The 12,180-nt window shown below is 38.8% G+C and overlaps 1 pseudogene; it reads right to left on the minus strand.

Annotated features, from left to right (window-relative positions):
* Positions 1-3,031: 3,031 nt before the first annotated feature.
* The window catches only part of LOC116664444, a 50,395-nt pseudogene continuing 41,246 nt past the window's right edge, over positions 3,032-12,180 (minus strand).

Genomic DNA, 12,180 nt, shown 5'->3' on the forward strand with positions numbered 1-12,180 from the left:
CTTTACTTATATCCTTGCCCCACTTTACTGGGTTGAATAGTGTCAGTCCAAAATCCATGTCTATTTGGAACCTCAGGATGTGATTTTGTTTGGAAATAGAGCATTTGCAGATGAATTAATTAAGAAGGGATCAGACTGGATTAGAATGGGCTGTAACCAAATGGCTGATGTCCTCATAAGAAGAGAAAACAGACATAGAGACACAGACAGAGGGGAGATCAGGGGAGGATGGAGGCGAAGATTGGAGTGCTGCATTTACAAGCCGAGAAATTGCCAATAACCATCACAAGTTATGAGAGTCAAGGAATGATCCTCCTCTTGAGCTTGCATGGTGATCATGGCCCTACTAACACCTTGACTTTGGACTTCTAGCCTCTAGAACTATGAGAGAATGAACTCCAGTGTTTTTTTAGCTCCCTAGTTGGTGGTAATTTGTTATGGCAACTCTAGGAAGTTAGTATACTCACTATGGTTCATTTTCATCAGAGCAGCCAGTTATCCTTCTAGAGTGTAAGATCAAGTCCCTCTTGCTCAAACCTTTTCGTGACACCCTTTCACTGAGATTTAAATACACAAGTCCTTTCAATGGCTACAAAACTCAACATTATCTGTGGCATTCATCCTCTCACCTCTCTGGCCTATCCTTTGTTCCTCTTCCCTCACAATTTGCTATATCTTGACTACACCGAGCATGCTGTCACTCTAGAACCTAGACATGGTCTGTTTCCCTCTTGTCAGAATTCTCTCCTACAGACATTTGAAGTGCTAACTTCCTCATTTCTTTCAACTCTTTGCACAAGAGCTCCTTCTTGATGAGGCTCACCCTGACCACCTTACTTAAAATTGTAAACTGCTCCCTGCTCTGACCCAACTCCTTATTTTGCTCTTCCCTATTTTTCTTCCATAGCAAAATCAACTTCTAATATACCAAATAATTTATTTAATTTAAAATATTTATTATATATTTCCCTTCACCTACCACAGAAGCACCATAAGGGTAGTAATGTTTGTATGTTTTATGTAATAAGCCAGAGTCTGTCATGTAGGAGGTCTCCAAACACTTTTTTTTTTTTACATTTTTATTGCATAATAGTCACTTTACAATGTTGTGTCAAATTCTAGTGTAGAGCACAATTTTTCAGTTATACCTGAACATATATATATTCATTGTCACATTTTTTTTTCGCTATGAGCTACCACAAGATCTTGTATATATTTCCCTGTGCTATACAGTATAATCTTGTTTATCTATTCTGCATTTTGAAATCCCAGTCTGTCCCTTCCCACCCCCTGCCCCCTTGGCAACCACAACTTTATATTCTATGTCTATGAGTCTGTTTCTGTTTTGTATTTATGCTTTGCTTGTTTGTTTGTTTAGATTCCACATATGAGCAATCTCATATGGTATTTTTCTTTCTTTCTGGCTTACTTCACTTAGAATGACATTCTCCAGAAGCATCCATGTTGCTGTAAATGGTGTTCTGTTATCAGTTTTTATGGCTGAGTAGTATTCCATTGTATAAATATACCACCTCTTCTTTATCCAGTCACCTGTTGATGGACATTTAGGCTGTTTCCATGTCTTGGCTATTGTAAATAGTGCTGCTATGAACATTGGGGTGCAGGTGTCATTTTGAAGTAGGGTTCCTTCTGGATAGATGCCCAGGAATGGGATTCCTGTGTTATATGGTAAGTCTATTCCTAGTCTTTTGAGGAACCTCCATACTGTTTTCCACAGTGGCTTTCCTTGCTTCCCTCTACCACTCTTAATGATTTAGATGTCTTCTTTTACAATTTTGTGTTTATTCTTTTTGTAATTCATGGCAGTTATCTCCTTTCCGGTTATGAGTTTCTCATTTTTGTAGCATCTTGCTTCTTTCCTATTTAGAGTATACCTGTCAATATTTCTTTTAGCGTGGGTTTAGTGTTGCTAAACTATTTTAGTTTTTGCTTGTCTGTGACATTCTTTATTTCTCCTTCTATTCTGAAGGATAGCCTTGCTGGATAGAGTTTCCGAGGCTGCATCTTTTGTTCATTCAGGGCTTTGAATATATCTTGCCACTCCCTTCTGGCCTGTAGTATTTGTGTAGCGAAATCAGCTGAGAGCCTTATGGGGGTTCCCTTATAACTCACTCTGTTTTTCTCTTGCTGCCTTTAGGATCATTTCTTTATCCTTGAATCTGGCCATCTTGAAGATGGTATGTCTTTATGTGAGTCTGTTTGGGTTTTTCCTGTTTGGGACCCTCTGAGCCTCCTGTAGTTGAATATCTGATTTCTTCTTTAGGTTTGGAAAGTTTTCAGTCATGATTTCTTCAAATACCTTTTCAATCCCCTTTGTTCTTTCTTCCCCTTCTGGAACCCCTATTGTACATAGATTGGCACGCTATTTATATTATCCCGTAGGTCCCTGATATTGTTTTCATTGTTTTTTATTTGTTTTTCTCTCAGCTGTTCTGATTGGGTGCTTTCTGTTGTCCTGTCTTCTAGGTCAGTTGTTCATTCCTCTGCATTATCTAGCCTGCTTTGTACAGCCTTTAGGTCAGCTCTCATCTCAGCAAATGAGTTTACTAATTCTACTTGGTTCTTCTTTATAGCTTCTATTTCATTTTTGACATATTTTATATCTCTAAACAGTATTTCTTTTAGTTCCTTCAGTACTTTCATCACTCCTTTTTTTGAAATCTTGATCAAGTAGGCCATCAATGTCTATTTCCTTGATCGTGCTTTCAGGGGATTTCTCTTGATCTTTTAATTGGGAGTGGTTCCTCTGCTTCTTCATCTTGCTCATATCTCTCTGGCACTGTGGCTTAAGGAGTATCAGTTATCTAGTTCTCCTGGAGACTCTGTGCTCTTAATGATTTTATCTAGAGGTCTTTGTGTCTTTGCCTTGTTTCACGAACTCAGCTTGCTGTTTACAGAGGCCCTCTGTTGGTGCCCTCATCTGTGCTGCTCCCAGTGGCTGTTGGCTAGCAGATCACACCCCCTCCCAACACTGGTCAGGTGCTGAGCTCTTACCCGGTGGGCGGGCGGGTCACTCCCCCTCCCGATGCCGCAATCGGATGCTGCGCTTGGGTGAGGCAGGTGGGAGGATCGCGCCTCCTCCCAGCATGGTGGTCAGGTGCTGAGTTCTTGCCAGGAGGGCGGTTGGCCGCCCACCCTCTTCTGGCACCAGTCGCTCCACTGCTCTGTGCAGCTGCCCGCTCTGCCTCGGGTTGTCGCTCTGAAGGCGGGCTCGGGGAAGACCGTGGAACAGCCCCACCCCTGCTCATTGCCAAATCTCAGATCCTTGTTTGTCTTGGTGGCTCGCGTTCTCTGAGGTGCCAGGGCAGAAAGATCCTATCTGCCTCGGGCTATAAACAAGTCTCAGTCCTGCCTAGGAGGTTGTGGAGCCCCCCGGGGGTGGATTCAGGCCTCGGCCCCTCCCCTGCCCAGGCGCTGCGCACAGGAGATGGCGGCTGTGGCTGCACCCCACCTCTCTTCTCACCAGAAGTGCCAGTAATGGTGGTGCAGGTCTAAGGAGACAAAGGCTATGGCACCCCTACCCCCTAAGGCACACCAGCCATTTTGCTTTGCTTTTTTCGCAATTTATGGGGGACCCAGGTTGTTCTGCTCCATATCCCCTCCCAGCCACGGCGCGCAGCATTCTGCAGTCTCCCAGGGCTGCCTCAGTGCAGCCGCCCCTGTCCTCCGCCTGGCTCAGGAGGCCTGTCCTGGCCCCAGCTGCTGGCTTGTGTCTCCAGCTGGGTGTCGCGGGGACCCTTTGTGCCCGTTTAACTCAGTTCTGTCGGCCAACAGGTGCTTGGGGAAGATCTGAGCCTCAGAGGCTCCCCCTCCATCCTGCTGGCCTCTCTGTTGGAGAGAGGAGACCCAGCGAAGGAGCGCCAGTCCTCCTTTGCTGCTCCCTCCCCGCGGGATTGGTCCCGCACTGTTTTGCTTTTTCTTCTTTCTTTTTTCCTTTTCTCCTACCAGATTTTTGGCATCTTTGTCTTTTGAAGAGGGCAATGTTCTGTCGGAGTTCGGCAGGTGCTCTGGTTGGCTGAGTAGGTCCGTAGATGTGAGTTTTGGTGTATTTGTGGGAGAGGGTGAGCTACGAGCATCCTTCTATTCTACTATCTTGCTTCTCTTTCCAATGAATAGATTCATTTATCCATTCAACAATATTTCAGTGCATACAATGTGTTGCATAGTGGCTCTAACCCTATTTTTATATGCTGCATTTTCTGTTGTGCTCTAGTTCATGGAAGGGCATTTTAAACTCTTTTAATATGTACTTTATAGAGTTGTTATGAGTATTTTGTGAGTTGTTAGTTATAATACATTTTGAACAATCCTAACAAGTATTAAGTTATCAATAAATTTTATTTTTACTTTTGGAGGGAAAAAGAATTGCTTCCTAAATACATTCTAGATTTGAAAATAGATTTCCTCAGCTGGAATGAATCCTAAATACTGTTATTTCTTTGCTTTCCTTAATACAGCAGCTCAAAGGTGTCCTTTTAAATAATTTCATGTATACTATTATATGGGCTATTGTAGCATATATTTAATATAGCTATGCTGTTCCAAATGATGAAAAAAAGAGCTTTGTAGGAGACTAACGGGAGTGAGTTGGTGAGAGAGTTAGCTAGAGTAAACACAGCTAGCAAATTTCTTTGATCTTCAAGTAAGTATATTGTTAAATTTTTGTACATTTAAAAATTATTTGTGAAGGACCAGTATTATTAGACTCATTCCACACAGTGGATTTGCAAATACAGAATAAACTCTTTAAAAATTTAGGGAGCTTTTGAAGGTCACTTGAAAATTCATTGTGGCCTGTGCTAACCAAAATTAAATAAGAATAAGTGGATTGTACTAAAAATCCATCCTTAAATCTCTGTTGAGATACAAATAAACTCTAGGACAGAATAAAGTCCAATACAAAGATAAATTAAGAATATAAATATTATGTAAGTGTATATGTATACATATATTTCTATATTATTCCATATTAAGTGTATATATATTTTAAATTTAATCTATATATTACTGCTCAGGTATTTATTTAATCCTATGTTCCCACTTATTCAGTATGTTGCCATTTTTCTTTTCAAAAGCAATCTGCTCTCTCCTACAATTTTTTTCCTATTTGTATATTTTGACTTCCTTAATTTTTCTTCATGTTTTATGTATACTAAGCTTGAATTATTGTCTTTGCCCATTTAATTATCACATGAACTGGTTTTTAATGTTCTATTATTATGCTAGCAATTTTAATTAATATTTCTTATTTTTCTTGTCCTTTCACCATTCTTCACTTCCACTGAAGTAAAAGTTATGTCATTTTGTCTGACTTTTGCAATGATCTTCTGTTTAACCAGCATGTGCTTTCCCCTCTGGGACATCCAGCAGACTTCTCCTGCCCTTCGTGATGACTCAGCTCAGGTGAGTGTTCCCTTGCCTAGCAGGTGGTGTCTGAGCACTCCCTTCCCCCTACTCTGGTAGGATGAGGTAAAGCTTCTCTGTGTCCCCACAGCAAGCAGTGCATATGGCTCTCATAACACTTGTTTTTTCATCTTTTTATCTTTCCTTTGAGCTCCTTGATGGCAGGATCATTTTGCTCCCCTCTGATTTCTCAGCCCCTCACACATCTAGGAGAAAATAAATGCCTCTGTGCCCTTTCCTTGATAAAAACTCTTGTATTTAAAAAATATATATATATTTTTAGGAGTGAAACATATCTTCTTTTGTAGATAGATATTTAAATTCAGGTTGCTTGGAAATATTTCAGATACTTCTGAAATCTTAAGATATGTTAAGCATTACAAAAAAAATATTGGCCAAAGTATATCTTTTACAGATATCAAAATAATAATTTCAAGAAATTAATAGGCATTTTTTGTATGCCACTAAGGTACTTGTGTTATGCTGTTTTCCTGAGTGTGTTCTCATTTTGGTTCTTACAACAGCCCTGACAATGTAATTATCTTAAGTCTACAGAAGTAGAAACTGAGTTAAAAATAGGATCCCTCTCTATCTCAGTGGAAATCAGTAATCATTTTCCTTGACTTATCTGCTCCTTTGCATTCTTATGTGCATTCTCACCGAGTGGCACTTCCATTCACTAGATTGTACCCGTTAGGACCAGGGTGCCATTTGTGACTGTCTTTGCCCTCTCTACTTATGGCCTGTCACATGATCCTGTTTGATAGAACTTTCTTACAATCTCTGAATCCACCCACATTGCTCTATTAATGCAGCTACTCCCCTAGTCCAGGCTGCCTTCATTACTCACCTGAGTTCCTGCTACAGTTTCCTAATGGGTCTCCCTGCCTCCAGCCTCCCTGCAGTTCACTTCATTTTTCACTATCATTGCAGAAACATGAATCTTTTCTAATCCCTCAGTATGATTATGTCACTATTCCTCTAAAAATATTTCCATGACTTCCCTATTCTCCACCAGGATAAAATGCAAATTCATTCCTTATCTGGATCCTTCTTTTTCTCTTTGTTCATGAATCACTACTCTGCTGTTCACATGATGCTCCAGTCTGATAGGATGTTCTGTTTTCCAGAGCTCTTTTGTTTTCCTCCCACCTCCCCTCTTTCTAGGATTTTGCATGTGTTCTTCTGTCTCCATGGCACATTTTTGTCTGACTGCCTTCCTGTTGCTACTTTACCTATCTGGTACCTTCTCATCCTGTTAGCTCTTAGACATTCCAACTTCTCTAAGAACATTTTCCCAATCGATGCTCATTTTACCTCCAACAACACCAGCTCTGTCTAAAGTAGGATGTGCCTCTTCTGTGCTTCTATGGTATCTCGCATTTCACCTATCATAACATTTACCACAGAAAATTGCAGCTACCTGTTTATTACTCTGTGTCTCACAGGCTGGGCTGGTGATTTGCACATCTACATATTTTAAACATGTAATGCTGTGCTTGGGACCTTAGGAGGCATGCAAATAAAGATTTGCCAGATGAATGAACAAGCTTTTCAAACATTTCTCACCTTAAAAAAGATAAATTACTCTCAACATTTTGCTTGATTATATGTTAGGACAAAATTCAAATTTTAACATCCAGTATTTTCACAAAAATAATGCAATTGATATGTTTGTTTCTATTTTTCTTTAAAAAGGAGTTATTTGGTAGCCAGGGCTGCTCCAATGGACTTAATCACTGGGCATTTCAGAAACCAGTACTTGAAGGTGACTGATCAGAGAACATACAGAGAAGACTATTAGCCTTGATTACATAGAATCTAGGTCATTTTCTTAGGTTGAGGTAGAGGGAAAAATTCTATGGAATTATTATAAGCTGAGAGCTAAAAAAGATATCTGTAATATGTACATACTGACTCCAGGACTCAGATTTGCTTAGAAACGTGGAAGAAAAATCAGCTACAAAATAGTGATAGGTCTGGCAACAGTGGGAAGCTAGAAGGAAAAGGAAGGGTGTCTTTACCTGGAGAAAGGGAGAAATTATTTTGGGGAGAGAGATAAAGACGTTAGATGACAGGATACATAGATGTGAAAGGTAAAGAATACACATGCACTCTTAGCCCCTTCTAAAGAGAGGGTTATTTTAGTTATTCTTAGTGACTGACAACTAAAACAAATGATGAGGTGAGGTCTTAGAGACAAAATTCAACAGACTGACCCAGAGTTTGCCCAGGACCGTGAAATAATTAGGAATGCCTTCTGAAAGTTGTAGATAGGGAATTAATATCAATACATTTTTGAGAGTCTCTCTTGGATGACCGGAAAGGCCACACTAATGATTATAGAAAATTTGGACGGATCTGAGGTTACTATGCTGGAAATTTCACTACTGACCATCTTGGATATTATTAGATGAGTTTCAGGGTGACCAAAGTTATTATAAATAGGGAAACACACACTTGGTAAGTCCCTTGGGGAAACATGGCCAGAATTTATGAGATTTGGATTCTTTAATAACGTAGATTGATCATGAAGCACATTAAAAATGAGTCAAATGGGACCAATACAGACAGATAAAGCTTGGATTACAAGTTGGACTGATGGAAGGCTATTTCCTGTGTGGAATAACCCTTAACCCTGCCCAGGGATTTGAAGGAGGGCAAACTTTATCTGAAGAATAGATGTTTGTAGCAGACCTTGGACTTAATGACTTCTTATCGCTCACTGTGGAGGACTCTGTAAGACAATCTATAGTTACAAAAACAAATTTGAGGGTGGGGAAGCAAACAAAGCAAAACAAAACAAAACAAAAAACACCAGTAAAGAATATTATTGTTAATACTTCTTGTGGTAGAAAGGAAATGGCAACAATCTAAGGATTATGTTGAAATGATCAAGACTCATTTGGTCCTGCTTGAAAGGAATAGGGGAACAATGGCCAGATGTGGGAGGCTGGAGATGGGTTCCATTACTGTGGGGAACAAGATGGCAGAAAGAAGAGTTTCTGCCGCTAATAAATTGTGCAGCTTATAATAGGTTGGGAAATTAAAAAACAATGAAGTAATGAAAAGCTTTGGGGACTAAAACATGTCAGATGTCAGATGACAACAAATGTAATGTGGTCACAAGATTCTAAAAAGTGATTGTCTAGTGAAACACATATGGAGATCAAGGATAAAGTTTTGCTCAAGTGAAGTTTAATATGCTCAAAGAATTCTATACCAGGAAGTAATAACACCTGCCTGTTTAGTACAGGAATTTTTCTGGGGATGAAAGACACTGAGATTATAAGTGTTTGGGCCTGTAGGGAATGCAAGACCATACAATTTTTTTGGAGGAAAGTAGAGTATGCCCTTTTCTTAAGAGAGAGTGGAGGCCACTCATGTGCCAGGAAATTTATAACAAGTGTTTAGATTTTATTCCTCCAGAGAGGAGGAAAAATAGTAGGAGGATTTCTCTTCTTTGGGTGTGGGAAACCAGTGTCACAATTACTCTCTTGAGAGGAGACTTCTAGTAGTTGAATTTATGTTTATATGTCTTGGGCTCTAGACACTGGCATGAATTCACCAGCCTCCTGGCAAAGCTGAAACAAGAAAAGATTTTCTTTTTCTATCCTGTTTTCTCTTTCTACACTAGATTAGCACCTACTCTCCAATAATACAAGGTGTCTGCTACCTTGACTGGCAGAGCAATGTGAATCTCATTGTAAGATATGCTTGGTTCTGAAAGTATTATTTTTTGTTTGGGATAGGGTTGTCAGCTACAAGATACTGATTTTTTTTTTAAGGTGGGGCTTATGCTGTGGAAAAAGGCAAGAGAATGTCAGACTAGTGAAACTTGTTTCTGGAATTTTGGGGAAAATTAAAAAATAAATTCATAGGAAAGATAAATACAATCCTTTGATCTGAGATTCTAAGCAAATTATTGCTTATGAGGGAAAAGGGGTTCTAAAAATATGTTCTTACTTTAAATTCCTGAATAAGTCCAAAGAGAAGGAAAAAGAAAGGACCTATAGAAGTCGTAAGAACACCAGATAATTTTTGGTGCAAACCTAAAAGATCAATCTATCTATGGCCTATAGTAGATTATGTATGTATACACGCACACGCACACACACACACACATATATAATGAAAAACATATATATATATATATATAAAATGAAAGACATGTATAAAATGGAAAATATACATATATAATGAACAATAGATATAATGGAGAGATATACATATTTATAATGGTATATATATCTTTTATATGTATATACAATGGAAGGAAAGGCTAATGACAAGGAAAGATACTAAAGAGGTCTTTTTTTTAACATTTTTTATTGATTTATAATCATTTTACAATGTTGTGTCAAATTCCAGTGTTCGGCACAATTTTTCAGTTATTCATGGACATATACACACTCATTGTCACATTTTTTTCTCTGTGAGTTATCATAACATTTTGTGTATATTTCCCTGTGCTATACAGTGTAGTCTATTCTACAATTTTGAAATCCCAGTCTATCCCTTCCCACCCTCCACCCCCCTGGTAACCACAAGTCTGTATTCTCTGTCTGTGAGTCTATTTCTGTCCTGTATTTATGCTTTGTTTTTGTTTGTTTGTTTGTTTTTGTTTTTTAGATTCCACATATGAGCAATCTCATATGGTATTTTTCTTTCTCTTTCTGGCTTACTTCATTTAGAATGACATTCTCCAGGAGCATCCATGTTGCTGCAAATGGCATTATGTTGTCGGTTTTTATGGCTGAGTAGTATTCCATTGTATAAATATACCACCTCTTCTTTATCCAGTCACCCGTTGATGGACATTTAGGCTGTTTCCATGTTTTGGCTATTGTAAATAGTGCTGCTATGAACATTAGGGTGCAGGTGTCATCCTGAAGTAGATTTCCTTCTGGATACAAGCCCAGGAGTGGGATTCCTGGGTCATATGGTAAGTCTATTCCTAGTCTTTTGAGGAATCTCCACACTGTTTTCCATAGTGGCTGCACCAAACTGCATTCCCACCAGCAGTGTAGGAGGGTTCCCCTTTCCCCACAGCCTCTCCAGCATTTGTCATTTGTGGATTTTTGAATGATGGCCATTCTGACTGGTGTGAAGTGATACCTCATTGTAGTTTTGATTTGCATTTCTCTGATAATTAGTGATATTGAGCATTTTTTCATGTGCTTATTGATCATTTGTATGTCTTCCTTGGAGAATTGCTTGTTTAGGTCTTCTGCCCATTTTTGGATTGGGTTGTTTATTTTTTTCTTATTGAGTCGTATGAGCTGCTTATATATTCTGGAGATCAAGCCTTTGTCGGTTTCACTTGCAAAAATTTTCTCCCATTCTGTAGGTTTTCTTCTTGTTTTACTTCTGGTTTCCTTTGCTGTGCAGAAGCTTGTAAGTTTCATTAGGTCCCATTTGTTTATTCTTGCTTTTATTTCTTCTAGGAGAAAATTTTTGAGATGTATGTCAGATAATGTTTTGCCTATGTTTTCCTCTAGGAGGTTTATTGTATCTTGTCTTATGTTTAAGTCTTTAATCCATTTTGAGTTGATTTTTGTATATGGTGTAAGGGAGTGTTCTAGCTTCATTGTTTTACATGCTGCTGTCCAGTTTTCCCAACACCATTTGCTGAAGAGACTGTCTTTATTCCAATGTATGTTCTTGCCTCCTTTGTCAAAGATGAGTTGGCCAAAAGTTTGTGGGTTCATTTCTGGGCTCTCTATTCTGTTCCATTGGTCTATATGTCTGTTTTGGTACCAATACCATGCTGTCTTGATGACTGTAGCTCTATAGTATTGTCTGAAGTCTGGGAGAGTTATTCCTCCAGCCTCTTTCTTTATCTTCAGTAATGCTTTGGCAGTTCTAGGTCTTTGATGGTTCCATATGAATTTTATTATGATTTTTTCTAGTTCTGTGAAATATGTCCTGGGTAATTGGATAGGGATTGCATTAAATCTGTAGATTGCCTTGGGCAGTGTGACCATTTTAACAATATTGATTCTTCCAATCCAAGAGCATGGAATATCTTTCCATTTTTTAAAGTCTTCTTTAATTTCCTTCATCAATGGTTTATAGTTTTCTGTGTATAATTCTTTCACCTCCTTGGTTAGATTTATTCCCAGATATTTTATTACTTTGGGTGCTATTTTAAAGGGGATTGTTTCTTTACTTTCTTCTTCTGTTGATTTATCGTTAGCGTAAAGAAATGCAACTGATTTTTGAACGTTAATTTTGTAACCTGCTACCTTGCTGAATTCTTCAATCACTCTAGTAGCTTTTGTGTGGACCTTTTAGGGTTTTCTATATATAGTAACATGTCATCAGCATATAATGACACTTTTACCTCTTCTTTTCCAATTTGGATCCCTTTTATTTCTTTCTCTTGCCTGACTGCTGTGGCTAGGACTTCCAGGACTATGTTGAATAGGAGTGGTGATAGTGGTCATCCTTGTCTTGTCCCAGATTTTAGTGGGAAGTTTTTGAGTTTTTCACCATTGAGTGCTATGCTGGTTGTAGGTTTGTCATATATAGCTTTTATTATGTTGAGATATGTTCCCTCTATACCCACTTTGGCGAGAGTTTTTATCATAAATGGGTGTTGAATTTTATCAAATGCTTTTTCTGCATCGATTGAGATGATCATGTGGTTTTTGTCCTTTCTCTTGTTGATGTGATGTATTACACTGATTGATTTGCGTATGTTGAACCAGCCTTGTGTCCCTGGGATGAACCCCACTTGGTCATGATGTATAA

Source organism: Camelus ferus, chromosome 6 (genome assembly GCF_009834535.1).
Source record: "Camelus ferus isolate YT-003-E chromosome 6, BCGSAC_Cfer_1.0, whole genome shotgun sequence".
In the NCBI taxonomy this organism is placed as follows: domain Eukaryota; kingdom Metazoa; phylum Chordata; class Mammalia; order Artiodactyla; family Camelidae; genus Camelus; species Camelus ferus.